Below are 27,037 nucleotides of genomic sequence, written 5' to 3' on the forward strand. Positions count from 1 at the left end.
TATTGATATCTGGAGGGGAAAATGTTCCCTCCTTATGCTTCTACAGAATAGTCTTGGATATTCTTGGCCTCTTCCTCTTTCATGTGAATTTTAGAATTACTTTGTCAGGTCCATGAAAACCCCTAACATAATTTGGAGTAGATTGCTTTGTGTTTATGGAGTCTTCTCCATGGACATGATGTATCTATTCATTTATTTAGGCCTTTTTATGTGTTTCGGTAAAGTTTTGTAATTTTCCTTACACAGATACTATACCTTTCTATTAGTTTTTATCCAAATTACAATAAAATTTATTGCTATTATGAGAGATACCTTTAAAAATTTATTATCTCTAATGGCTGTGGCTTCTTTGTATATTAATCTTTTATTCGACAATGTTGCTAAACTCTCATTAGCTCTCAGACTTTATTGCTTGGATTTCTTGGTAGACAATTGCATCGTCTATAAATCACATTTTTCTTGTTTTCTAACCCTTATGTCTTCTAATTTCTGTGTGTGTGTGTGTGTGTTATCTTGGCAAGGGGCTTCAGTACAACACTGAGTAGAAATGAAAAAGCCATCTTTGTTTTGTTCTTGACTTTTAAAGGGAAATGTTTAATCAATTAACATTAAGGATAATGTTTCTAGAAGTAGGTTGTTCAAGAAATTCCTCCCTTTTCTAGTTTTCTAAGATTAAAAAAATATGAGTGGCAAATTATATTTTCTAACATTAAATCATTCTTACATTATGGTATCAACCCAATGTGCTTATGATGTATTTTTAGAAAACATATTGCTGAACTTGGTTTGATAATATATGTATAAAATATTTATTCCTTTTGAGATTGGCCTATCATTTTCCTTTCTATGTTTTTGTCTGAATTTGGTATCAAGATTTTATTAGCTCATAAAATAATTTGGGTGCTTTCCTTCTTTTTCTATTCTCTGAAACTATTTGAATAGTTTATCAGTCTATGAAGACCTGGTATCTTTCCCGCCAAATCTTTGACACTTTTTGTAGGTAGATTTAGAAATACAAATTCTATTTATTTATTTTTATCCTCCCCAGAGGACATTTTTTTTTGTATTTATCTTCAGATAGAGCAGGAGGGAGAAAGGGGGGAAGAGAGAGAGAAACATCGATGTGAAAGACACACCTCGAGTGGTTGCCACCCAAAGGACCCCAACCGGGGCTGGGGACAAACTGCAACTGCAGTATGTGCCCTTAGTGGGAACTGAACCCAGGACTCTCTGGTCCGCAGGCCAACGCTCCAAGCACTGAGCCAAACCGGCCAGGGCTAAATTCTATTTATTTAATGGTTATAAATATATTCATGTTTAAAATTTTTGAATGAAGGATTTTATAATTAACTCCTTACTAAACTTTATCTATTTTAGCTGTTTTTAATTGTTTACAAAAATATCTTAGTACTAAAAAAACTACTGAAACTACGATTAAACTCTCATTCTCAGTCTTATATCTTTTTTCCCCCCACTATCAGTCTTACAAGAAATGTATCTATTTTATTATTGTTTTCTAGAACTAGCTTTTTGTTTTGTGACCCTTTGTATGATTTCTTTGTATCTATGTCTATTTTTAGCTCTAAAATTATACATAGCACACCTATGCTTTTTGTCTTCATTTCCCTCCATTTTGTTTTAGATTGAAACCGTTGTATTTGGGTGAGGGAAACTACACCATTTGTTTGTCCTTGATCTACTTCCGGCACTGCCCAGATTATTCATACAGAAGTCGAGGTAAGAAAATAGGTGAGCATAGTCTCTCTCTTCAGGGTTTGCATTTCCTTGCAGTCAGTCCTCATACAAGGTTGCTACACACACAATACCCATTCCTGGAGTCTCCTTCTACCCTGAAGAGTATTATTTTTTTTACTAAATTGGGCTGTCTCACCCACCTCTGCCACTGGCCTTTTAAAATAGAGAGGCTTCCTAAGGAGAATGTTTTTTTTTTCTCTAGCCAGGGGAAAAACACTGGACAGGCACAGACACCCTATTTTCAACAGGAAGACACCTATGCCTGGGGGGCATCTGAAAAACTTTCCCAAGCAGGCTGAATTCTCTTAGGGTATCATTTCACTACAATATAGTCTTTGAATTAGTCTCTGCATCAAAATGGACTGAAGGGAAAGTTTCCAACAGATCTTTTTGCTGATAGTTTTCATTACTCTCTAGTAGAAAATTTCAAAGGCTTTTTTTGCCAGACGGAAAGGAACTTGGGAGGAAGGGAGAACTGGCATGACCAGCAAACCCTTTTGAACAAACAGAGCCTGAAACAGTGACAACCAGTTTTTCAGTCCTAAATGCTTTGCAAATTATAGTCCTTGGACCATTAGATAACATCAAAAATTGGACAAAGTTCTTTAAGATAGTAATGTAACTCTACTTGAAATATCCCTTATTAAAATTCTCTTCATTTTGCTGAAAATATTTTTTCTCACGTTTGACCACACCAGCTGTCTATTTGGCTCTGCTGCAGTCATTTGAAGAAACAAATATAGAGAAACATTGCTTGGCAGAGGATAAGAGAGGAAGGTTAGGACTGAGAGCAGTAGGCTGACTATCCAAGAAAGGGAATAAAATCTGAATGGCAAGAGAGCCACAGACAGATAAAAACATTAAAGAAAGTGTATCAAGGTATCCTTCGTCTTTGTTAAAACAACATCATCCACTTTAGTGTTTTACGAAGACTGCTCAAATATACTATCTTACTTTGATAAAGACAACTTGGAACCCAATGAAATACTGTAACTAATATTATTATCCCATTTCACAGATGACAAAACTGGCTCATTTGGAACACAATATTAGTTTTGATGGATAAATCTCTGTGCTGATCAGGATTTGACTTTAGTTATTGACCTGGAGGCAGCTGCAGAGCCGGAGGTTTTAGACAGGTCCACACCCCTAAAGAAAACAGGTCCGTCCAGGCTGACCCTGCACTTTGTTCTGCATTTCATTTTAGGACATGGTAGACCAAATAAAGAGGAAATAAAGTCTCTTACAGAAAATAACTTAGAACTGTTTAATACGCAGAAGAGACATGTAAAATCCTGGACGTGGAGAACTAAGGGAACACAGTCGCACTTGCTTTGGCCTGCAGACCGTCAATCGAAAACGCCGAAATAGAAACTTGTGCACCTTTGTAGTAGCAAAGAACTCCTTATTTGACGTTAGAAAGGACCACAGAGTAACTAAGGCAGTTCATATATAATCAAAGCAGAAGCATCCATATTCCTTCAGACAGAGATAAAATCAGTATATTGGAAAACATTCAAGTTGATTGCTAGGCAAGAAACTCATTTACACATTACCTTTGATTTATGAGATAGGACTAAACATTGAAATAATTAATTATTGAATTAAAGATTTATTTTATACTGATTTATTTTATATAATTATTAATTATATCATATAATAATTTAATTATTTAAAATAAAAATTTAAAATATTCTCTTCCCTGGAAGATGTAGAAGTTTTGGGGTTGAAGAACCAAACAGTAAATTAAAAGTGTGTACTAACCCCTGGCTGGTTTTGCTCAATGGTTAGAGCTTCGGCCTGCAGACCAATGAGTTCCGGGTTAGAATCTGGTCAGGGGAACAGACCTGGGTTGCAGTCCCTCCCCTGCCCTGGTGGTGGTGGGGGGGAGTCGTGCTGGAGGCAACCTGTCCATGTGTCCCTCTTTCTTTCTCTCCCCCTCCCACTCTATCTGCAGATATTTGAAAAAATATCCTCTAGTGAGGATTAAAAAAAAAGTGTATAGTAAGAAGAAGACAGGAAAATCAGCTAAGTGATTTTTCTGAGTTGCATGGAGCTAGTTGAAATGAAAGCCTCTTCCAGTATATTCTTCTTTTCTTACCAATGTTTAGTTTTTATACTTAGATTTTATAGTGGACATTTTCCTCTCTGTCCTGATACAGTGTGTGTGTGTGTGTGTGTGTGTGTGTGTATACATATATATAGAGAGAATTTAAGATCAACTCTCATTATTTGTGAGATAAGAGTATATGCATTTTCTGCATGTTATATGTGAATATGTTAGTACTGTGCATGTATTAACATTTATATATTTTTCATATTTTCAGTGATTATAAAATAAATGATAAATTGGTAGAAAATGAGAGAAAGTAGAGTTGTTTACAGCTGAATTTAAAAAAGGGATTTGATAAATTGTTTTAAAAAGGAAACAGCTTCAGATAGTAATTGACTTCTAGCCAGGGCTTAGCCTTGAGCATCCTGTGAAAACCACAAGGGGACCACAGTCAAGGTTGTCAGCAGTCACGGGCAGGATGGTCGTGTTCGCTTGGAAGCATACCTCCCGGAAGCATAAAACATTTCCATTTTCTCCAAGAGGGTTTCCCCTCTAGCCCAATACGGCTTCCGGTCACCTCTCCTTTCTTCAAAGCCTAAGGTTGCCGGACCACTACCACCAATGCAGCCCTCCCTCCCTCGCAGTTCTGTATTTCTTTCTTAGACATAGTTGTATCAGTCCTGCCGGGTCCCCAGCTACCACTGTCAAGGCCCTTTATATGCTATTTCAGGAGAGAGTACACTAAGCTTTTTATTTCTAAGCAGTGACTTTTGATGAGTGGTGGCTTTAGCACTGGAGGGAGAGGCAGAGAATTTGCCAACACTCCGGAAATCCTGGGAAACCAAGGGTGAAAGGTGGATGGAGGTGGCGCGGCGGGAGAGCCCCGATGGACTGAGTGTTGTTTTAGGGCCTGGGCAAGAATGTCTTCCTGGCTGCCACTTTACTGAGAACAATCCCCAGGCCTTATCCTCTGCTGCTCCCGCCCACACCTTCAGGTGTGCATTCCCCGCCCTTAATTACTGTTCTAAAATTGATAGTTTGCACTTGCAAAGTTTCGCTGGGAAAGCGGAAGAGAAATTTACAATCCTGGACATGGAGAACTAAGGGAGCACGGTCGCACTTGCTTTGGTCTGCAGACCCAGTCAATCGAAAACGCAGAAATAGAAACGTGTGCACCTTTCTAGTAGCAGAGTCGACTCTTGGTGCTTTGCAGCCTCCAATTAAAGGCTGCGCTGGGAGAAACTTCGTGTCTCCTGCAAAGTTTAGAAAACCGAATGACGAGAGGCCATACTTCAGGGGTTTTGCTGGCCCCGCGATGTTTTCCAGAGCTTTTCATGTGGGAAGAGAAGGGCGACAAAATGAAAATGCAGCGTGTGGGGGAGCCCATCCGAGTCCCACCAGCCGTCGGGCGCTGAGGTGAGCCCTGCAGGGCCTAGGGGTGGGGATCCCAGACGGGTCTTCGCCTGGGGTGTGTCCGATCAGGGGCGGGGGCGGGGAGGGGGGATTGGTAAGATAATGAATGGGAAGCTTAGGCAGCCGGGGCGGGAAGTTCCGAGAATGAATGGGGGAAGGGGATCGCAGTTGGTAGGGGCTCTGGGGGTGTCACACCAGGTAGGGGAATGATCTGGGGGGAGGGAGTCTAGGGGTGCAGGAGTTGCTGACTTGTGCTACGTGGAGCAAGCTGAAAAGAAAGAAGGCGGGGAAGAAGGAGGCTGGCGTCTGCGTTGCTCCATCAGCCCTCCCTCGGAGCCCCCTCTCTGGTGGCCCTGCCGGCGCGCCGAAGTCCTAGAAGTTGGGGCCGAGTGGCGGTTGACGCCCGGGAGTTGTGAATCCCCTGTCTCCCTGCAGAACACTGCCTGGGTCTTGGGCGGCCTGGGTTCCGCCGCCGTGGAGCCCTCTCCCGCCTCCCGGCCTCGCGCGGGACCCAGGAGGGGTGGGCGCAGGGGGTGGCCTGGCTCCCGGCGACCGCCGAGGGGCGGGCGGAGGGCTGGGCTCGGCTGGCCGCGGGGTTGACCGCGTAGCCGGGAGGCCAGCCCGCGGGCGGCGGGAACCGGACTCCAGGCGGCGGCGGCGGCGGCGGCGGGCTCAGGTAAAGGGGCGGGCGCGGGGCGGGGGGACGGCGCCCCCTGGGCTCGGAGCCAGTGGCCGCAGAGTCGCCTCCGACACCAGAAAGCGCTCAGATCGCACTGTCCGGCGGCAGACGGGCTTTGTGGCTGTTCGTGCGAGTGTGTGAGTGCGAGTGTGTGAGTGTGAGCGTGGGTGTGGGTGTGTGAGCGTGGGTGCGCGCGCTCGCCTGTGGGCTGTGGGTGGGTGTGCGTGCCTGCGAGCCGGCCTGCAGGAGGCGAGGTTGGGTTGGCCTCTCCGACCAACCAGTTGACCGAGCCCCGGGAGGGAAGTTGCCGCAGCCGCCGGGCCGCCGGCCCTCCTGTCCCCCGGCCAGGTCAGTGCGTCCTGGGGCCCGCCCAAGTGACACGTAGGTGGCCTCGGGTTACCTGGGACGGGTGGGGGCGCGGGAAGGCTTGCTGGAGGCGCTGGAGAGTCCCCGAAGCCGCGGGCGGGTGGACGTGGACCGCCGGGGGTCCTCGCGCCCCGCAGCTTGGAGCTCTGGCACCACTTGCTTCACGGACAACTCAGTACAGTAGTCTCCCGTGGGCTGAGGACGTGAAACTGAAGTTTCTGTCCAGCCGCTTTAACAAACACGCTTAGCAAGTAACTGGAAAAATCTAAGGCAAGGGAGGGACCTGGCTTTGAGTTGGTGGTTTTGAAATCAACGGGCTCGTTTGGTTTGTGTAGGACTAGTTTGTGTTGAATGGATTTAAAAATTATTCTGTTTTTCTTTGCTGCCTTTTGGCCTTTGATGTGTTAAGAATGACGGCATCCAGAACTTCTTGCCTTCGGTCTGGGGCCCGAGATTGTTGCTCTCTGCTGCTACTTCTGCCCTTTCTTTCTTTTCCTTTTAGTTGAAATCTATGGATTTGTCGTAAATGTGGGTTCCAGCGAGTGCTCGCTTGTTAAAATTTCACTATGAATGTGTTGTTTCCCATTGAAATAGATACATGTTTGCAAAGTGAGTATTGAAAACATCTAATTGCAGTTATTAGAGCAAAATCCTCTATTCCTTTAGGCTGTAACAGTCCGTGTTTTTCACCTATTTGAGTGTCGTTTGTCAGGGGTAAGCAAAACTGTGAAGTGAGAAGTTCAAAGCCCGCAAGTCTGTTGAAAGGGAGACCCTGCGCTGGGAATACTGATAAGTTCTCGGAAGGAGACAGTCCCTTGTCAAATAGAAGAGAAAGCCCTAATAAAAAAGGGTGTATACTGGAGTTACAGTAGTTTGGACCGAAGTACATTCCATTACTCACTCACTCACTCTGTGCCCGCCAGTTATTTCAGCCCCCAACTCTCCAAGCCCGGGTAGGGGTGAGCATATTTGTTTTGCCCCAGTACAAAATTGTTATCAGCAATCAGCATTAAAAGTATGTTAAAACTGCTTCTTTCTTGATGCTACTGAAGCCAAGTAGCCAGAGAAAGGAGTAGTGAGTGTCTGGCGGGAAGGCGCGGACTGAGGGGCCAGGCAGGAGGAGTGGGTGGTCACCATTCAAGCCGCGTCCCCTAGTGGTGCGACCTTAGCCTGTCAGGTCAGCTCGTTCTCTGTGTTGGGGTTCTCATCTAGAAAATGGAGGGGTTTGAGGATCTTTGCGGTTTCTTCCGGCTCCCCAGGTAACTAGAAACGGGTGGGTGGTTATCTCATGTTAGAACAGTAGGAAGAGGGTTAAGTAAGGAAGTGTGAAGGGGTTAGTCCTGGAGGGAAGTGAGAGGGCAACAGGGCCAGGAAGGTGGAGGAAAACCAGCAGTAGGAGATGCCTGGAGAGGGAAGAGCCTTGAACTGTTTCATTTCTCTCTTTTTTTTTCTTTCTTCCTCCACAAGGGCATCAATAATGCTCCCTCCTCCCATCAACCTTTTATTACCTTTATTATTTAAAAATGTGTGAGCCTGCTTAAGTTTAAAATAAAAGCGATCCCTATAGCTGACCTGTGCTCCTTGCATTATAGTCTTTTAGTGGGTCAGCTGCCACCAGCGCTGTGGGCACTCAGCCTGGATCTCAGTTTCCCTGTGAATGATGGGAACAAATAACAGAGGTGGGGATGTTAAGTGGCAGTCTTTTCAGAAACTTGCATTTTGAAAGTTCTGTTTTCATTGGAAGTGAATATTTCCCAAAGGGTAATTTGATTTAAAAATTATACCATAGTATTTTCGAGGTTTTACTGAAACTGTTCTGTTAGACCTATTGGAAAAGTCAAAGAAAGTAAAATCCTTATTGCTAAGTCTTTTTGATACAGAATAACATTCAGTCTGATGGTTTCGGCCAGAAACCTTATTTCAAATGCTTTGTAGGGAAAGCTGTAATCTGGGCAGAGTACACTCTATCGTTTTTACTGGGAAGCTCCAAGTGTTCAGGAAATCATAAGACTTTTGAAATTTACTTTTGAGTAAATTTTAATGTCTGTGCTTGATGTGTGGCCTATCTTTCTTTTCTTTAATTTTTCTGGTACCAATATGCACACACACTTGAGGAACATGATTTATTTTAAAAGTGAAGTATGATGTAGTAAAAACTTGAATCTAAGCTCTTGGTTTAAAGTCTGAAAATCTGCTCTGGCCTTGCTGACTTGGTATCATACTCCTGTTTGGTTCCTTATTTTTGCATATGTTACCCAAAAAGTCCCTATTGTGTTATTAGTTAACTATTTCATGGAAGACTATTATGGATGTCCTAGAGTTGAGAGAAAAGGAGAAAATTTTAATTCAATAAGCAATGACTGAATTCCTCCTACAGTGGAGATATTAGTATCATAAAAAGGAGGTTCTAGAAGGAGCTCCAGTGCGAAGGAAAAGATGCAGCTAACTTCAGTTTCCCAGCTGGATTGCATAACTGGGCAGCAGCTGTAGAATCCAAGAACCTTGGCGTGCCAGGGAATGGAAAATTAAATTCTGACTTTGGGGAAGACTTCTGAAAGGGACTTGAAGGATGAAAATGATGCATCTCTTAAAAGATGAGTGTTGTGGGGTGAAGGTGTGGTTGGAGGCTGGGGTAATGAGGGCTGCAAAGATATAAGGTGGCAAATTATGGGGGAACTTGGATGTTTTTATTTTAAGGAGTTGTGCTATGTGGGAATGGGGAAGGGAAGTATTATTTAACCCTAAGATGTAGGAAGACACTGAGTAACACTTATTGGGATATAGTAAGGAATGAAATGATTGAGAAGTGATTGGAGTTTATTCCATTAAACTCCATTATAACTCATGGCTAGTGAGTTACTGCTGCTAGCTTATCCAGATTACATGAGGGTTGCAGAATAAATGAATATATGGTATCTTCCTTCCCCCACTGATAGTGCTTCTACTTTTGAGAAATTTGATTTAGTGCAAATTAATGATGCTATTATGTTATGTCTGGACCTCTTGAGGCCTTTTGAGCATATGGGTTAAAATCACTCTCCAGGCACAGAGATGACCAACAAGGCATTTTGTTTTGTTTAGGGAAGGGCCTGCTGGTTAATGCTAATTTAAACATGACTCCAGTGGCAACCAGCATTCTTGACCCTGTTTGTGTCGTACATGGTATTTAACCACAGTGGTTGAATATTTGTAACACAGAAGAGACAGAATTATTATTAGTTTGGAATTGGGGTTAATGCCTTTGTAAAAAGTGGGGGTGATGATGGAGGGGAGGAGGCGGGGAGAGAGTAGCATCCTGAGGACTGCAGTGAGGACTGACTCAACCCTGAAAATCCTTTATTAACTTTAGCCTCCAATAGAAGTAGCCTGCTCAATACTATAGACTAATACTTTTTTTTTTTTTGATACATGCCCCTAGCGAGAACCAAACCTGGGACTCTCTGGTCCACAGGCCGATGCTCCAACTGCTGAGCCAAACCGGCCAGAGCTAGACTAATACATTTTAAACAACTTTCTTTTTGGTCACCTGTCCCCTGCCCCCCCCAAAAATCTCTAGAGCTAAGGTGTGTTAGCCCATTACAGCTTATATAGGAAGAATATCTGTAGGATCCATTTGGGAGAGGTGCTTAGCAGTTCTGTAGGTCTCCTCTGATACCCCAATGCCTCTGTCATGGGTAGGAATGGATGGCTTGTCAGCTCCATGTCCAAGGTGGAGTTGATTTGGGTAAATGTTCTTATTGCCCTTAAATCTGGAGATACTGGGTTACCAAGGAGATAGAGAATTAAAGGAGATTAGGTCAGCTTCTTTTTACTATCTTCTGAATATAATTTGAATGAACTGATCTTCCCAGCAGTTTGCTTAATCTCGGCAAGGGAACTTGCATTTGGCTTGTTTGATCATTTAATTAAGTGAAGGAGCCCATGGTTAGTATACTGTATTTATTAGAAAGATGCACTCTTTTTGGGGGGAGGCGTGTGAAGGGATTTTATTTAAACTCCCTGGCATTTTTTCCCCTGCAGATTAGTATGATTCCACAGCCCATTATTGTTGTTGTTATTAATGACTAATGGGGATGGGACAAAGAAAATTGTTTTAATACTTCTGCGTTAGCTACTGTCATCTGATTTGTGCTATAGAAACTTTAACCTTGAAGTTCATGTAAAGTTGGTTTTCTTCTTTTTTTTCAGAAGTGAAAGAAGACTGTTTTACTGCATACATAGATTTAGGTTATAATTTATTTTATTTTTGTGGTACTGTTTTAAACAAGTGATATAGTATAGTATGCAGGGCAGACTCAACTTCAGTCCAGTGCTAATACAAACACGTGTAAGCCTGAATGAGGTAGATCAGGCTGTTTGTTGTATTCAATATGGAGATAAGGGAAAATGATTTCAAAATCAGACTCTCTTCTTTTAAAATGGATTTTAGAGAAAGAGGAAGGGAGTGGAAGAGTGAGAAACATTGATGTGAGAGGGATACATTGCTCCGCTGCCTCCTGCTCCCCCTACTGGAGACTGAGACCAAAACCTGGGCATGTGCCCTGACTGGGAGTCAAACCAGTGACCTTTTGGTGCAGGAGACAACGCTCAACCAACTGAGCCACACCATCCAGTTCTCAAAATCAGCCTTTTTCTCTAAAAGAGAAAAAGAAAATGTAACAACACTTGATCATGGTTCTCTTTGGGGTGGATTTTCCCAGTGAAACTGTTAGTTCAAGGAAGTTTTGTTCATTAGGGCCACCGTGTGTGCCTGTGCTTCTTCAAGTTTAGGATTCACTCTATAGAGACTGCTACTGGGAGCTCTTCCTTTCTTAGCAAGTTTTCCTTTATTCATTTTCTTGAATTTCAGAACAATGGACTGGCTTTAAATTAAGTCTGCTGTACTCAGTTTTCATTATGTTTAAGTGTTTGTCCTTGACCAGGCGCTAAACTGCCTTCTTTCTGAAATTCTTTCCCCAACATTCTTTCTGGCTCTTCGAAAGGGGACGTGGTCCAGGGGTAGGGGAAACAAGTTCTCTTCAACCCTAGCAGCACCTAGGTGACTGCCTGCTCTATGCCAAGCATTGTGCTAGGTACTGGGGCAAGGAGTGGGGGTGAATAAGGCAGGCAGGGTTCCTACCCTCCGCGAGGAGCTTACAGACATTAACAGGTGATTGCAATTCAGTGTAATAAACGTGATGAACTAGATAATTATGGGAGCACCAAGCACAGGGTGCCTGACCTTCAGGGGCTTAGGGTGGATGTGGGTGCAGGGAGTGGGTGCAGGGTGGAATGGGGGTGGTTCAGGAAAGGCTCCTGGAAAATTAGGATCTGGAAGGACTGTAGGAGGTAAATCAAGAAACCTGGAAGAGAAAAGGGATCATGATAGAGGAAACAAGAGGCTTTTCATTTCCAATTTTGCTGTTGCTGGATAAATCAAAGTTCCTTTGCCCAGCCGGTGTGGCTCAGTGGTTGAGCATCAGCCCATGCTCCAAGAGGTCACCGGTTCAATTTCCAGTCAGGGCACATGCCCAGGTTGTGGGCCCAGTCCTCAATGTGGGGCATGCAGGAGGCAGCCAATCAGTGTTCTCTCTCATCGATGTTTTTATCTCTCTCTCCTTCTCCCTTCCTCTCTCTCTAAAATCAATAAAGAAAAAAATTTTTTTTTAAAAAAAATCAAAGTTCCTCTGTTTTTACATCTGTAAAATAGGAGTAAGAACTGATATGCTTTGGTTGCTAATTCTGATTTTCATTTCATTGTCTCTTTAAAAAAATTTTTTTTTCTGTATTGATTTTTAGAGAGAGAGGAAGGGAGAGGGAGAGAGAAACAGAAACATCAATGAGAGAGAACATCAGTTGGCTGCCTCTTGCATGCCCCCAACTGGGGATTGGGCTTACAACCTGAGCATATGCCCTGACCGGAAATCGAACCGGTGACCTCTTGGTGCACTGAGCCACACCGGCTAGATGTCATTTCATTGTTTCTTAATTTAATCTTTTACTTGTTCATTATCCATTCAACAGATATTTGTTGCACCACTCGCATTAATGAGGGGCAGTAGAAACACACATGTTAGGTCCCTTCTCTCAGAGAGCTTGCATTCTATCATATGATGTTAACAACAGAAGTCCTTCTGTAATCCCCTCAGACATGGAGCATGTTTGTTGAGCTGTTCTTCAACTTTAGGAATGTTTTCTTCAAATGAGTCTCAGTATTTTCAGGTCAGTTAGCTCTTCTCTCTTAAGTAAGAGAATGAGACAGAGCTTGGTAGTGTCATCTTTTTTTATAAACCTGAAATGTTTTGCCCAGATTCACCTGTTGGTTGTCAAGTCTAGAGACAGACATAGCTGTGTCTTACATGTGATGCTGGCTTTCACCTTATTTTGGATCTTCTTAACTTTGACCCAAATTGTGTTTGAATTTCTATATTCATGGTATGACTTGCTTCCTAGAATAATCCAAATTTAGCATCCGTGGGAAGTCAGGCCTATTTTGAGGTCATGCTATCATGGTACGTACTTTGCTTTGTTAATGCATTTTACTTCCCTTATTTAAGTCACTCAGGCATATGAACACAGTAGAAAGTGTTCCAACCAGAAGAAGGTAGCTGCATTCATTTATAAAATATGTGGTTTTTGTAATGATTCTAAAACATAGACGTGTCAAAGTAAATGTAATAATTGCCCTCTGCTACTCAACCTTACCCATCTGATGTAACCCTTTGTCATCAATGTGTTACATAGCCTTCCATACCCATCCTTTTGTTTATAGAAACCTACAAAAATGTTTGCGTTTATGTATATTTCCATAGGTGTGGGATGTGTGTGTGTGGGTCTATGTGTACCCATGTGTATGTTTATATATGCATGTGTGTACATCTGTGTGTCCATGCGTTCCCTCCTGCCTCTGTTTTCTTTGGTTTGAGAGAGGCTGTTGTTGAGGCTGCCACCATGGGTCAGAAGTTTCAAGTCCAAAGAGCCTGCGTGGCTCCTCTTTAATTGGTGCAGCATGATATTACTCAATTAAGAGCTCTCGTCAGAGAGATATGAATGTCTGGCTGTTATGAACAGGGAACAAGGAAACTATTTCCAGCTGCGTGAGCACCAAGACAACAAATATCATTGCAGAGATTGTTATTTCCACAAGGGCTCTGCTGCATCTGGATCTCAGGCAGGGGAGGAGGGGCACTGCGGAGCACATATTTTGGCATCTGCGAACGTTTTGTTAGGTGGGAAACGAGGCACTGGTGGAAGGCCTACCAGCCACTTCTGGAGATGAGCATATAGGTGCAGTTACTCAGTAGAGGCTAGTTTAACTGTGGGAGTACTAGAGGAACCCCCTAGGCATTGGTAATCAGCAGAGGCTAGGGATGGAGTGTTCTTACTAAGGGAGAGACAGAATTGCGTTTTGTTAAGGGGCTGCTTTGCCATCTTGGATTGCGATTTGTTGGGAGAGGGATTACTGTCATGTCATGAAAATGAGGCATTTATTCTGTACCCAGTATTTATTGTAGTTCCACAGAGCTTGCTTTACTTTCCAAGTAGACACAGGGACCTAAAGGCTCAAAGGCTGGGCAGGATGACCGACTTTTCCAAGTTCACTAGTCACTTTATATGAGACCCTGTCAATTCAGTTCGATGCCGCTGAAATCTTTGCACACTTCTGTGGTTAAGTCCCTATTCTTGGCTAAGGACACTGAAAAAAGTAGAAGAAAACAGCCACCAGGAAAGGATGGTTCTTGCGCTTGAGTAGCTCATAAACATGGAGAGCCAGAGACACATTCCTACAGTCAGGTCAGTCAGACAGTGATAAGTGTCGTAAACCGAGATTTAAACAAAATGCCATCTGACTATCGAGGATGGAGAGAGTAAATCTGCTTTGGAGTAAAGATTTGCAGCAGGATTCTGTCCTCAATGGACAAGTCTGGTGAAGAGCTCATTCCAGACAGAAGAGTACCGATTGAGGAAGGCCCATGTGAGGGACGGAACAGTCTGGGGTGCAGTGGTGGTGTGCTTTAGATCAGTCTTTCAGGGCTTCCGGAAGGGTGTTAGAAGCTTTTAGGCACAGAAGGAAGGGCATGTTGATGCCATTGACAGAGAGAATGAACGCGAGAGTATGAGGATTGTTCCAGCGAGGCAGGTAGGCAGGGATTTTCAGCTTGGAGGCTTAGCTGAGAAGTCAGAGCTTGGCAGAGCTCAGGATTAATTGTGATATGTCGAAGTAAATACAGTCATGTGCGACTTAGCGCTGGGGATACGTTCTGAGAAATGCATTGTCAGGCAATTTCCTCATTGTACCAGCGTCATAGAGGGAGCTATACAAACCGAAAGGGTGTGGCCGACCACACACCTAGGCTGCATCGTATAGCCTGTTGCTTCCATGTAGGAGAGAAACCTGTACAGCATGTCACTGTACTGAATACTATAGGCAACTGTAACACAATGCTGAGTATTTGTGCATCTAAACACATCTAAACATAGAAAAGGCACAGTAAAATTAGGGTCTAAAACAGTGGTTCTCAACGTTCTCAATGCCGCGACCCTTTAATACAGTTCCTCCTGTTGTATGTGGGCGGACCTGCATGTGGGCGGTCCGGCTCTCCAGACGATAAAGGCGCGGTGTCTCAGTTCCTAAGACCATCAGAAATATGTGTTTTCCAATGGTCTTAGGCGACCCCTGTGAAAGGGTTGTTCGGCCCCCAAAGGGGTCACGACCCACAGGTTGAGAACCGCTGCTCTAAAAGATTAAAAAAAATAGTTCTCCTGTACAGGGATTTAACATGCATGAATGGGGGAGCCTGCAGGGACTGGAAGTTGCAGTGGATGAGTCAGCGAGTGGTGAGTGAATGTGAAGGCCTAGGACATTACTGCGCGCCACTGTAGGCTTTATAAACACTGTATGCTTAGGCTACACGAAATTTATAAAACAACAGGAGATTAAATCAAGTGCAAGAGAAAATGATGCAATTGAGAGACGTGGGTAAACACGAGGTATTGGAGGCTGCCTGCCGGCCTAACCTGGCATACTGGTTTGCAGCAAACTTCTTTTTTATAAATAGAGTACACTCTAAAATAACAATAAATATACAGTGTAGTTAATACCTAAACCTGTAACAGTCATTACTGTCATTGCCAAGCATTGTATCTGTATATAATTGCATGTGCTACAATATGACTGGCAGGACCGTGGGTTTGTTTACACCAGCATCACCACAAACATTAGTAACGTGTTGCACTATGATGTTATGTCAGCTATGATGTCACTAGGCGACAGGAATTTTCCAGCTCCATTGTAATCTTGCAGGACTACTGTCGTCCATGCGATACATTGTTGACTAGAAAGATCTTTACGCTGGGCATGACTGTACCAGTGAAATTTATGTGGTAAGCTGGAGAGAACTTTTAGAGTTTTCTTCATCATATGTATCTTCTTAGATGAGGGAAAGCATGATCTCTGCCCCCTCTTTTGCCCCCCTCCACCCAGTCGTTGCCCCCCATTCCCTCTGGTCATCTCTGCACTGTTGTCTGTGTCTATGGGTTATGTGTACACTATGGCTTTTCTTGATGAGGTGGTTTGGGGATGATAAAAAGGAGTTGGAGTTTCACCTTTGGGGTGAATAAAAGCCCCTGAAACAAGTCATGCTAGCAAAGGGAAAAAAAATCCTTGAAATAATTGGAAGACTGGTGATGATTTGGGAGCTGAGAGGAATTGCAAATAAAGTTTTAATCGACTGCAGGTCTAACAGCAAGGGCGCCGCATGACCATCGTTACTCTAAAGGACAAACCGAAAGCTTCGTGGAGAAACTGGCCTAGCAGCCCAAAGACCAGGCTTGGAGAAATCCTAACAGATTTGTCATGGGGGCTTATAAAATCTGATGAAATAAATTTAAGCTTTAATTTAACTTTGCTCTTGGTTAAAAAACTTTTTCAATTAAAAGTGTATTTGCATTTCAGATAATTATATTGGCATGCCTTCTTGCATGGAAGATAGAACAAAGATAAATGTATTCTTAGTCTTTTTCCTTCAAGGCTATTATAATTCTTCAAAGTTACACTCATTTATAAATTTATAATTAAATTTGTAATTTAATTATAAATGAAAGAATTTATAATTCTTTAAAATTACACTCATAAAACCAGTACATGCTCATTTTGGATTTTGGAAAGTACAGGACACTCATCTATGGTTCCACCAGTAAGAATGCTTCCTTCTTCTGTTTGGGAATACTTTTTTCTAGTTTAAAAAATATTTGATTTTTCTGAATATTTACCAGCATGCTGCTTTGCGTATCATAAGTACACACACCATTAAAATCTCTTTTATTTTTAGTTTCCAATGACTGCTTAAGAGTCACAATATTAAATATATATTAATCATTACTTATTCTCTGTTTGCTTCTTTTCTGTCTTTATGAGTTTGACAGAACCCATAGTCTCTGTATATCTTTAGGTGCTGATGTTCCCAGAGTTCTATCCTTACTCTAAACAATCTCCATGTATGAACTTACCTACAAGGTAGGCTGTGGTTTCTAGATCTTTACGGTCGACTGTCCCCTCTGCCAGGAGTACTCAGTCCCTAGGTATGCCTGTGTTTGCTCTCTTGTCATTTTCATGCCTCAACTCAAATGTCATCTTCTAGGGAGGCCTTCTCCAGTTACTGCATTTAAAATTGTGTGACCCTTTTCACTGGTCTGATTTCCCTGATATTTTCTTCTCCATCATGATTATCTTCTTAGACGAGGGAAAGCGTTTTTTTAAATTTCTGTTTTATTCACTGTTGTTTTCCTAATGCTAGTACAATAGCTTGCACATAGTAAAACTCAAACTGTTTTGAATAAAATTTTTGTTTGAGCTGAAACTTTTTGAATAAAAATGAATATATTTACCATCTACTGAGCATATGATAGTAGATAAGATGTGGTCTTGACTGCATGAGATTTCTGATCTATTGAAGAGACTGCCTCTGAACTAGTGACTGCAAGTTGGAATTAGGGAGGCAAGCGGGGTGACCTGGAAAAAAGAGTAAAATGGGGAGCTGAGCTTTATCTGGGAGGGGTGAGGGAAGTGTCTCTGAGCAAGTAGCATTTATACTGAGGCTTGAAAGATCAATTGAATTAGTTAAGTGAACTTGGAAGGTGAGGATGGAAGAGGAAGGAGACACTGATAGAGAAAAAGAAGATATGACTGAAAAAAATAAAAATAAAAATCTGATTCGCACTTCTTGAGTTGAAAGTAGCTCATTTGTTTTAAATGATGCAATTATGTAAGAGTAGACATTGATCAACTAAAAAGTACATTGTACAAAATACATTTGCATAAATAAAACGGACAAGTTAGTAATAATATATGAACTTTAATCTTGTCATGTAGTTTTTACATTTAAATACTGTACTTATGAAAATATCTGTCATTTACTACTAAGTTATTCATGCTACTCTATATCAGGAAATGCATAGGATCTGGAAATTAATAATGTATCCCTGTTTTTTTATCTTTCTTTTTTGATTAAAATATGTTAACTTTTTGTATTTATTTATTTTAATTTGTCTTTATTGTTGAAAGTATTAGAGATGTCGCCCCCCCCCCCCCCCCTTACCACACTGTGCCCATTGGTTATGCATATATGCACATCAGTTCTTTGGTTTATCTCTTCCTTCCCCCTTCCCTCTGAGGTTTGTCAGTCTGTTCCCTACTTCCATGTCTCTGAATCTATTTTGTTCGTCAGCTTATTTTTTTCATTGTATTCTGCAGATAAGTGAGATCATATGATATGCTTTTTTTCTGACTGGCTTATTTTGCGTAGCATAATACTTTCCAGGTCCCTCCATGTTGTATCAAAGGGTAAGAGATCTTTCTAACAGCTGCTACTACACCTTTGTTTTTCTTGCCTTCTTACCCCTTCCCAAGTTTCGTTATATATATACATATATGTAACACATTTTTATATATTTCACCTCATAACCTAAATTTTAAGTGTAGTTTAGATTTTGTATTCTATTTTGTAAAATAATCTGCAGCAAATATTTTGTGTGTGTCTATACTTAATTTTGACTTTCATTAGCATTTGCATCCATTTAGGCCCCTAGCTTTGGCCTTCATAGGTGCCTCCCATGTAACTGGAGGATGTCCTTATATTTATCTGGTCAGTTGCATTTTCTGCATTTCTGAGTGAGACTCAGAATTTTTCAGACATCTATCAGAGCATCTGTCTTGTTGAACTTACCATCCTTTGCAGAGTGTAGGGGAAATAATGCCTTGATTTTGGCTTTTTTCTTCCTGTCCTTCTAGTACTGCTGCCATTTTTTTTTTTTTTTTCTGTTTCGTGCACTTTCTTGAGCATTTTGATGGGAAGTTTGAAGAGTTGTATTGGGACATTAGGACATTAGTTCAGTGGCTTCCAGATTTTTTTCACCATGACCTATAATTAAAAATGGTCAGCCCTGGCCAGTTTGGCTCAGCAGTTGGAGCATCGGCCTGCGGACCAGAGAGTCCCAGGTTCAGTTCCCACTAGGGGCACGTACCTAAAAAAAAAAAAAGAAAAGAAATGGTCATACACACATGAATAAAACAAGAGTTTCATGTTTTTTACTACATACAGTAAACTCTGATCCTCCCCTCCCCTTATTTTTCCTATGATGCTCTGTACATTTTCATTTAAAAAAAAGTGCTAGTCATAAGAAGTTTAGAACTCACTGATCTGGTCATGAACTGAAGTTTGAAAAACACTGATCTAGTCTGTTGCTGTTCTATGTGGAATTAGGGTCATTCATTATTTAACATGTCTTTATTATGTACAGTACCAGTTCCTGTGCTAGTAGCTGGGAACAGAGTGGTGAATAACGCATCCTTATCATTGGAGGCATGAAGCAGGGAGTCTAGTGGGAAGGAGGATATTGACCAGATGATTACTCAAGTATATATGCACAAAGTGCATTAAATGCTACTAGGGAAAAGAATAAGGAGTTTCAAAAGAGGTTAAATGAGGAAACTCATCTGACTTTGGGGTGATTCAGGGTTTCCCTAAGGAAGTGACATTTGATTAGGTCTGCAGAATGAGGGGTTAACTCTGTGAAGGGACATGGTGGGATGTGTGCGTGGGATTGCAGAGTCATGGAAGAACCGAAACGGGAGCAAAACAGTGCCGGCACTGAATGGCAGATGGAAGGCTGTCCTTTCTATCTGATGATTTGGCTTTTTTTTTTTTTTTTGGTGATACTTAATGGGCCTTCCTGTTTGTGGCTTTTAACTTTCTTCACTTGACAAAAGTCAATTAGGAATGGAAAGCATATTTTTTGGGGAGGTGAGTGTAAGTATATGTTGAAGCAGTTTTTTATTAAGTAATTTTATCTATTATTAAATAATAATAGCATTTATTGAAGGCTTGACCTGCATTAGGAACTGGACAAACTCTGCATGGGTATGAAGAAGTAGTTTTGACTGGATTGAAATATTCTTATATAGTGTGGTTACCCATTTAGTAATTATGTGTAATGTTAAAAAGTAGAATGTAGAAGTTAAGTTTTGGTAAGTGAAGACCAGATAATTGGGTATTTTATAACTTCCTGATGGTTTTAAAAAAAATGGCTTGGAATGATTGCTGTTAGGCTTTTTGTGTTATTTTATTTATTTTTTTAAATCCTCACTGAGGATATTTTTCCATTTATCTTCGGGGGTGGGGGGAGAGGAGAAACATCAATGTGAGAGAGACATCGACTGATTGCCGCCGGCACGACCCGACCAGGGCTGGGGACAAACCACAACTGAGGTACGTGCCCTTGACCAGAATCAAACCCATAACTCTTTGGCCTGCATGCTGATGCTCTAACCACTGAACCAAACCAGCTAGGGCAGGCTTTTTATTTTTTATTTACTTATTTGGCCACAGGTAGGATTTAAGGGTTTTCTCCCTCCCCCACTGTTTTAAAGCTGTGTGAAGAGTTTTAAAAGATATTTAAAATTGGAAATTCATGAAGTAAGTTTGAGACTGAATGAAATATTAGACTAGTGTTTGAGACTAATGAGACCATGATTCAATTAGTTTGAGACTAATGAGGCCATGATTCAAGTGCCTCTGGCAGTTCCCCATCTGTCCAGCCCTTCAGGTCTTTGTCCCAAAATAGGTGACTTAGAATCAAATTGCACAAATCATTCTCCCCATTGTATTATTCAGTGACTCTAAGCTAATTCTTTTAAAGTTTGCTCTGGCTATTCAATCTTCAAAGACATGAGGATCCCATGCCATTGAGCAAACTGAGTCTGATAAGCTCAGGCTACACGTGGGAGGACTTCGGGTATTTGCAACCTCCTGTGCCTTGCACGGTATGGCTCAGATGGCTCAGACACCTTCACATTGTACAGCCTGCTACTGCGGCCCCTGGAGACACCGGCAAGTGGGCAAAGACTAGCGCTGAGCTGAGCAAATACTTAAGACTTCAACATCATAGTTTGTAGTTTGCCCACACTGGAAATTAATTTTTTCAACCTTTCAGATTCAGTGTAGATGAATAAAATCATAGATTTAGATGCGGATGCTTGCTTTGGGGGGAAATCTGCAGTATCTAAGTTGTGCTATATAATCCACATTTTATGAAAACTCATTGAACAGTGAATAATGTTATTTCAAAGAGATTTAAAGGGCACAGGAATCATATGGAGGATGCATTCAGTTTCAATGACTACTCTTAGAAACGGGTTTTATATGGAAGAGAATAAAATGTACCTGGCAACTCGACTTTTCTTACCAGTATATTAAATCAATTGATTCAAATATGTTATGTATTTTTTGTAATTTCAAAGCTTTTAGTCTTTCAAGTTCACTCATTATAATATGATCACTTTATTATACATGTCTTATTTTTAAGGAAAATATATTTGAGGAGAAACGATGAGATGAATGCTTTTTTGTTTGAGCTCTGCCTAATTCCTCATTCACAGTAATGTGTATTCAGGAAGTTCAGTAACTGTGGGTATTTTACTTAGTGTGTTTTGGTGCTGATGCATCAACTTATAGTCTTTTATTTTCTTTTGAATATCTTCTGTTTAAGCTGATAGTGTATGGAAATCTGGCCAGGACCACAGGCTTCTGATCTGCGACCAGTCAGGGACAGATTGCAATGTTTGGGATCATGCTGGGCATAGGTCCAGACAGGTAATAGGCACAGGTGTTGCTCAAGGCTAGTACTAGAAATAAGTTGGATTAGACAGAGGTGGAGTCATGGGGTTGGATTAGGTTCAAGGCAGACGAAGCCAGGAAGAGGCACGGAGTATTCAGAGGTACTGCCTGGCATTCTGAAGAAAGGCATTCTGGTCACCCTAAGAGAGAAGCTGTGTAGGTGAAAGTCTAATGCTCCCTGGAGGAATTTTATTTTCAGAGTTGGGAGCATCATTTGAACTTTTCTGCTTGTTCAAGGGGACCTCAGCACTCAAGCAGGGCTTTGTCACCATGACCCTGGAAACTCAGTCCCAGCAACTCTTCAAGCATTTGGCCACCTCCCAATGGAGGACTGGGAATAAATATGTATATAATATATAATAAATATATTATTTCTGCAAGAAATTTACTGTAAAACATACTTAACGTTCCATTAATTTTGGGGGGGAAAGTGTCAACTCTGGCCAGTAGCTGTTACGACATAGGTCAGGGGACAATTTTGGGCTTATTCTAATGCAGGGAGAAGAGTGGGAGGGAGAAGGAAGAAGAGAGAGAGAGAGAGAGAAACATCAACATGAAAGAGACACATCGAGCGGCTGCCACCCGAACGACCAACCAGGGCCGGGGACAAACTACACCCAAGGTACGTGCCCTTAGCCGGAACCGAACCCAGGTCTCTCTGGACCACAGGCCGACGATCTAACTGCTGAGCCAAACCAGCCAGGGCTCTTCATTCCTTTTTGATGCTGGAATAACTCAGAGGGTAAAAGGGGAAAATTTTTTTAGTAAACACATCTTAAAGTATTTAAAACTATTCAACTCATTTAGGAAATATTTGAAAAAAGTATTTGTTTCTCTGTAGAAGAGTGCTTACGATATTCTTAAAAATGTTTAAAAAATTATTTTTGAAACCCCATTATGGTAATATTTAAATAAACAAACACTTTCATTTGCAGTTCCCTAATGTAATATACTTTTCACTTAAACATGGTAGTTTTGGGCCTATTTCCTTTATGGCCTATTTCATGGTTTACTTTTCCATGGAGGCAACAAATGTGGTTTTTTCCTACTGACCATTTTCTATCTACTGTTACATGTGACCACATGGCCTGAGCCATTGTATTTGTAATAGTAATCCATTATGTTGCTAAACTGGTGTTCATTCACGCGTTGTCCTGTTTGTGGACATTTCACTTGTTTTTCTCATTCATTTACTATTTGGAAAACATTGCATCCAACAACGTTCTGAGAGTAATATCATTTGAGTTTCAAGTAGATTAAAAAAATTTTTTTTTTTTTTTTTTATTTAATCCTTGCCCGAGGACATTTTTCCATTTTTTGTTCAGATAGAGCGGGAGGGAGAGAGAGGAAGAGAGAGAGAGAGAGAGAAACATCGACGTGAAGGGACACATCGAGTGGCTGCCACCTGCACGACCAACCAGGGCCGGGGACAAACTGCAACCGAAGTACGTGCCCTTAGCGGGAACCGAACCCGGGTCTCTCCGGACCGCAGGCCGACGCTCTAACCGCTGAGCCAAACCGGCCAGGGCTAGATTAAAAAATATTTTTAAGAAAACTTTTAAAATTACCAAAGTAATACGTGTTGACTGTAGGAAAGAAAGGAAAATATAAAGAAGAAGGGGACAAAAAGCAGCTGTAATCCTCACCTGGAGACAGCCATTGTCAACTTTCCAGGGTATTTCCTTTTACTGTTTTCTCCACATTTCATATGGTTCAGACAAGTAGCTCATTGCTGGTGTGGCTTTGTCCAAGTATAGTCATTCCACGTTCCTTGTGGAATGATGGGCTAGATACCTTTCAGGGTGTTGCCAATGAATGTTCTTTCTCACCAAAGAGTATTTTTGCAAAGTACTGAGTAGCAGTGAGTTCAAGGCTTATACAACTCAACTCTGTGTCCTTTTCTTGCAGTCAGCGAAGTGGGGATCTGTGTGTAAAGGTCAGCCCTACTGACGTGGGGAGTAGGATGAACAAGGATCAGCCTGTGACCACAGGTATTTGGGCTGTGGGAATACCCACAGGCATGTTCTGTAGTCTCTTCACTTCAAGGGGTTGAAGGAAGAGAAGTGAAGGCTCTGATATTTAATGCCTTTGGCCAGAGTCTGCAAAACTGGCAGTCTGTGTGCTAAACAAATTTGGCCTCATATATTTTTTTATTTGTTCAATCAAGGTTTTAAAAGATGACATAGCCAGGTAGGCATTGTGATTGGTCCTGGTACAAGCATAGTTTCTGTATCATGCAAATTTAAGATCTGTTTTCACCAGGTACTTATTTATTTATGATACCTAGTTGGTCCCTATGGGTATTTGTGTTTGTGATACCTGCCAAATTATGGTCACAGTATAATGTGAAGTATGTATAAGTTTCAGAGGCAGCATAGAACAGGTAGTGATTAATCTGGATGGGGAGGAGGGGCATAAAAGGTTTCATTGAGAGGTGATTCTGAGGCTGGGAATGAAAGGATGAAGTAGGTCTTTATTCGACACAGAGTTTGGACAAGGGAGGGTATCCAGGAAGAGCAAGGTGCATGTGCAAAGACAGTTGCATGGATCAGCATCATGTATGAGCTGAGTTCTCAGTGGATTTAAAGTACTGGAGCTTAATGAGCAAGGTAGGTTATAGCTGAAGTAGGAAATAGCTGGAGGACTCAGTATGCTGTGCTCAAGGAGGTTGGACATAAGTCAGTGGGGAACCATGGAATGGTTTAAAACAGCATGGGCATGCTAGCTTTCTGTTTCAGGAAGATTATTCTTCATACAGCCAAGTGAAATGGTGGTAGATAGAAGGGACTGGAATATCCTAGCCGAGGCAATTAGGACTCGCATTAAGGCAATGATAGTGGGTTTGGAGGGAAGGAGGCAGATGGGAAAGATACTTAGGAGAAAGAATTGACACAACTTAATAGTTGAGTAGATATGATAGGTGAGGGAGAGGGAGAAGTAATGGTGAATGGGTGGTGTTTCCATTGGCTGAGATGGAGACGTAAGAGTGAGTACGGACAGCACTGGAAGGGTCTGCTAGGTCTGCCATGACCAGGTACCGCAGACAAGGTGGCTTACACAGTGAAAATTTTTCTCACAGTTGTGGAGGTTAGAAATCCAAGATCCAGGTGTCAGCAGGGTTGGTTTCTTCTGGGGCATCTCTTCTTGGCTTGTAGAATGGTCATCTCGCTTGTGTCTTTACAAGGTCTTTCCTCCATCTGTGTGTGCATGTCTGTGTATACATTTCCTCTTCTTGCAAGGACACTAGTCATATTGAATCAAGGCCCACCCTAACGACTTCATTTTAACTTAATTACCTCTTTAAAGACCCTATGTCCAAAACATCAGATTTTGAGTTACCAGGGGTTAGAGCCTCAACATATGGATCTTTGGGAGACATGGTTCAACCCGTAACAGGAAGAATGAGGAGTGTAGTTTGGTACCCGTTGAGTCTGAGATGCCTAGGAATATGCAGGGGGCAGTGGTGGTTCTAGAACGCATTTAGGTATGTGAGAATGCAGCTCAGAAAAGAGTTCCAGATTTGGTAGTTAAAACCATGGGGGTGGATAAAGTTGCCTTGGCTAGTGGTACCCAAACTTAGTTTATCCTAAGAATCACCTCTGGGAGCTTTAAAAATAAACCACATTCAGGGGCCCCACCTCTAACCAGTTGACTCAGTCTTTGGGTGAGACACCGGGGCAGCCACGTGGTGATTTTGATGTGCCTCCAAGTTTGAGAGAGTATGGGAGGTGAGCCCGAGAAGGTACTGGAAGAATGGCTCACATCACTCGAGGGATGGGTTGTAGGGGAGAGAAGGACCGAAGGGCAGAACTGAAAGCGGCTTTTTAGGTTCCGATTTCTCCATGACGGTTAGAGGCTTAGGAGAGATACCATGAGAAATGGAAGAAAGTAGAGAGAAAAGACAGCATCCAAATGGCTCCTACGGTGGGCCCCACTGAGATTAGAACACATTGATCGTCGTGTTGTCCTTGCGTTTTCTCCATGGGGCCGCTGGAGGCTGTGACCAGGAGCAAACAGGATGTGTGGAGTTTAATCAGAACTGGGTGTTAGAAGGCAGAAGGGGGTGTAGGTGTGAGGGGAGCTCATGCGGTGGATCATGACTTTTTGGCTGGTCACTATGAGAACAGAGGCTGGACGGGGCTGATGAACAGGAGGAAACCAGGGGGCAGGAAGCTGGATAATTTGACATCCAAGGGCAGATATAGTGAGTGTGGGCTTCTGTACAGATGTGAAGTTCCAGTTAGAAAGGGGATTTTGAGGTGTCACGGGGCAATTCTGGATAATGAGGGCCTAAGCGGGGAGCTCAGACTTTCAGATATGTTGAAATTGCCCTCGATCATGACCTACTTGATGACTGAGTTGTTTTGGAGGAGGGAATAGAGAGTAGGGGGGATTTACTAGATAACCTTTAATGCCCCTTCCAGCCTCATGATTTAGCAAAAATGTTACTTTCCGAGTCACTGCTAACTTTTTGTTGTTTTGAAATCAGAATACAGCAATCTGGAAAGTTACCATTGAACAATTCCATTTTTATTGATTCCCTTGTAATTGTAAATGTTTAACAGATTATGGCCTCTTTAAATGCTTTTGGATCCATTAATGCATGTTTCATAGAGTTTACACGGAGTGAAGCAGTACATTTGTCAGAAAATGCTTCTCTGTGTATCGCTGGTCTGTCTCCACCAAACAGCTGGCTTGTGAGGCCGACAATGGGCAATTAAGACAGGAAGGAGAGGAGTTCCTGAAGTTCTTTTTAAGGTAACATTAATTGGATTCATCTTTTACCACATGCCAGAGGTCATCGTTTTTACATTTACCATTTCGGGTTTGGAGTTGAGCCTCTTTATTGTGGATTTGTTGGTACTGGGCATTTTCAGATTTAGTTTTGTGGTAGGATGTTTTGTCTGCAGTTTGCATCTGTATTGGAAATAGAATGAAGGGCAGTTTCAAAAACGAGGACCCAAAACAATGGAAAGATTTTATGGGCACACATTGTGTTCAGTGTTAGGATTTCATCTTGATCTTTGAGGAAATGGATTTGATCCTCATCCTGGAATAAACAAATGACTCCTGAATTTTTGTTGTGGTAGCAAATACAGACATCGACTACTTCGATTCTGAGTTTGCTTATTTGAGGAAGAACATTTGCTAAATTGCATAAAGTCTTCGTATTAATACAAGAAAACTTGAAATTTAAAATTGTAAGCGTGAAACTCTAGAACTTTCACAAAAGCCACAGGCTGGATCCAGCGGCGTCCTGTATAGTCACAGGAATTTCCCTTCTCCAGTGTTTGGGGTTTTCCATCCTTCTTACTCTTATTACTTGCCTTCCCCATCCTCTCCTCTTTTTTTTTTGGCAGGTTCCTCCAAATTGAACAGTTTCTCAGCTTTTCACCACTTATCTCTAAGGATCAGGTGTAAGTGAAGAACTGTTTTAGGCTATTTATTTCCCCCAATTCAGCCTCATTGAATAGTCTGCCCCTCTCCTCATTCTCCTGCTACATCCTGATTCTGTTCTTCTCTTCAGGGATAAGCTTGGACCAGAACTAAAAGAAGGGATTACCAGATCCTGGTTCTAATCCGAGTTTAACCATCGATTGAAACCAACCCAGATTGTAC

General features: G+C 42.0%; 1 protein-coding gene across 2 annotated transcripts in view; it reads left to right on the forward strand.

The window, feature by feature from the left end:
* The first annotated feature begins 6,140 nt into the window (after window positions 1-6,140).
* The window catches only part of LPAR1 (lysophosphatidic acid receptor 1), a 122,955-nt gene continuing 102,058 nt past the window's right edge, over window positions 6,141-27,037 (forward strand). The window contains exon 1 of one of the 2 annotated variants that reach the window (XM_036260753.1): window positions 6,141-6,248. The gene's annotated coding sequence lies outside the window, so the exon portion shown is untranslated. Of the gene's footprint in view, window positions 6,249-6,797; window positions 7,526-27,037 lie in introns of those variants that run through there. The other variant, XM_036260754.1, reaches the window with a different exon arrangement.

The sequence above is a fragment of the Molossus molossus genome, unplaced genomic scaffold (genome assembly GCF_014108415.1).
Source record: "Molossus molossus isolate mMolMol1 unplaced genomic scaffold, mMolMol1.p scaffold_m16_p_14, whole genome shotgun sequence".
Taxonomy (NCBI): Eukaryota; Metazoa; Chordata; class Mammalia; order Chiroptera; family Molossidae; genus Molossus; species Molossus molossus.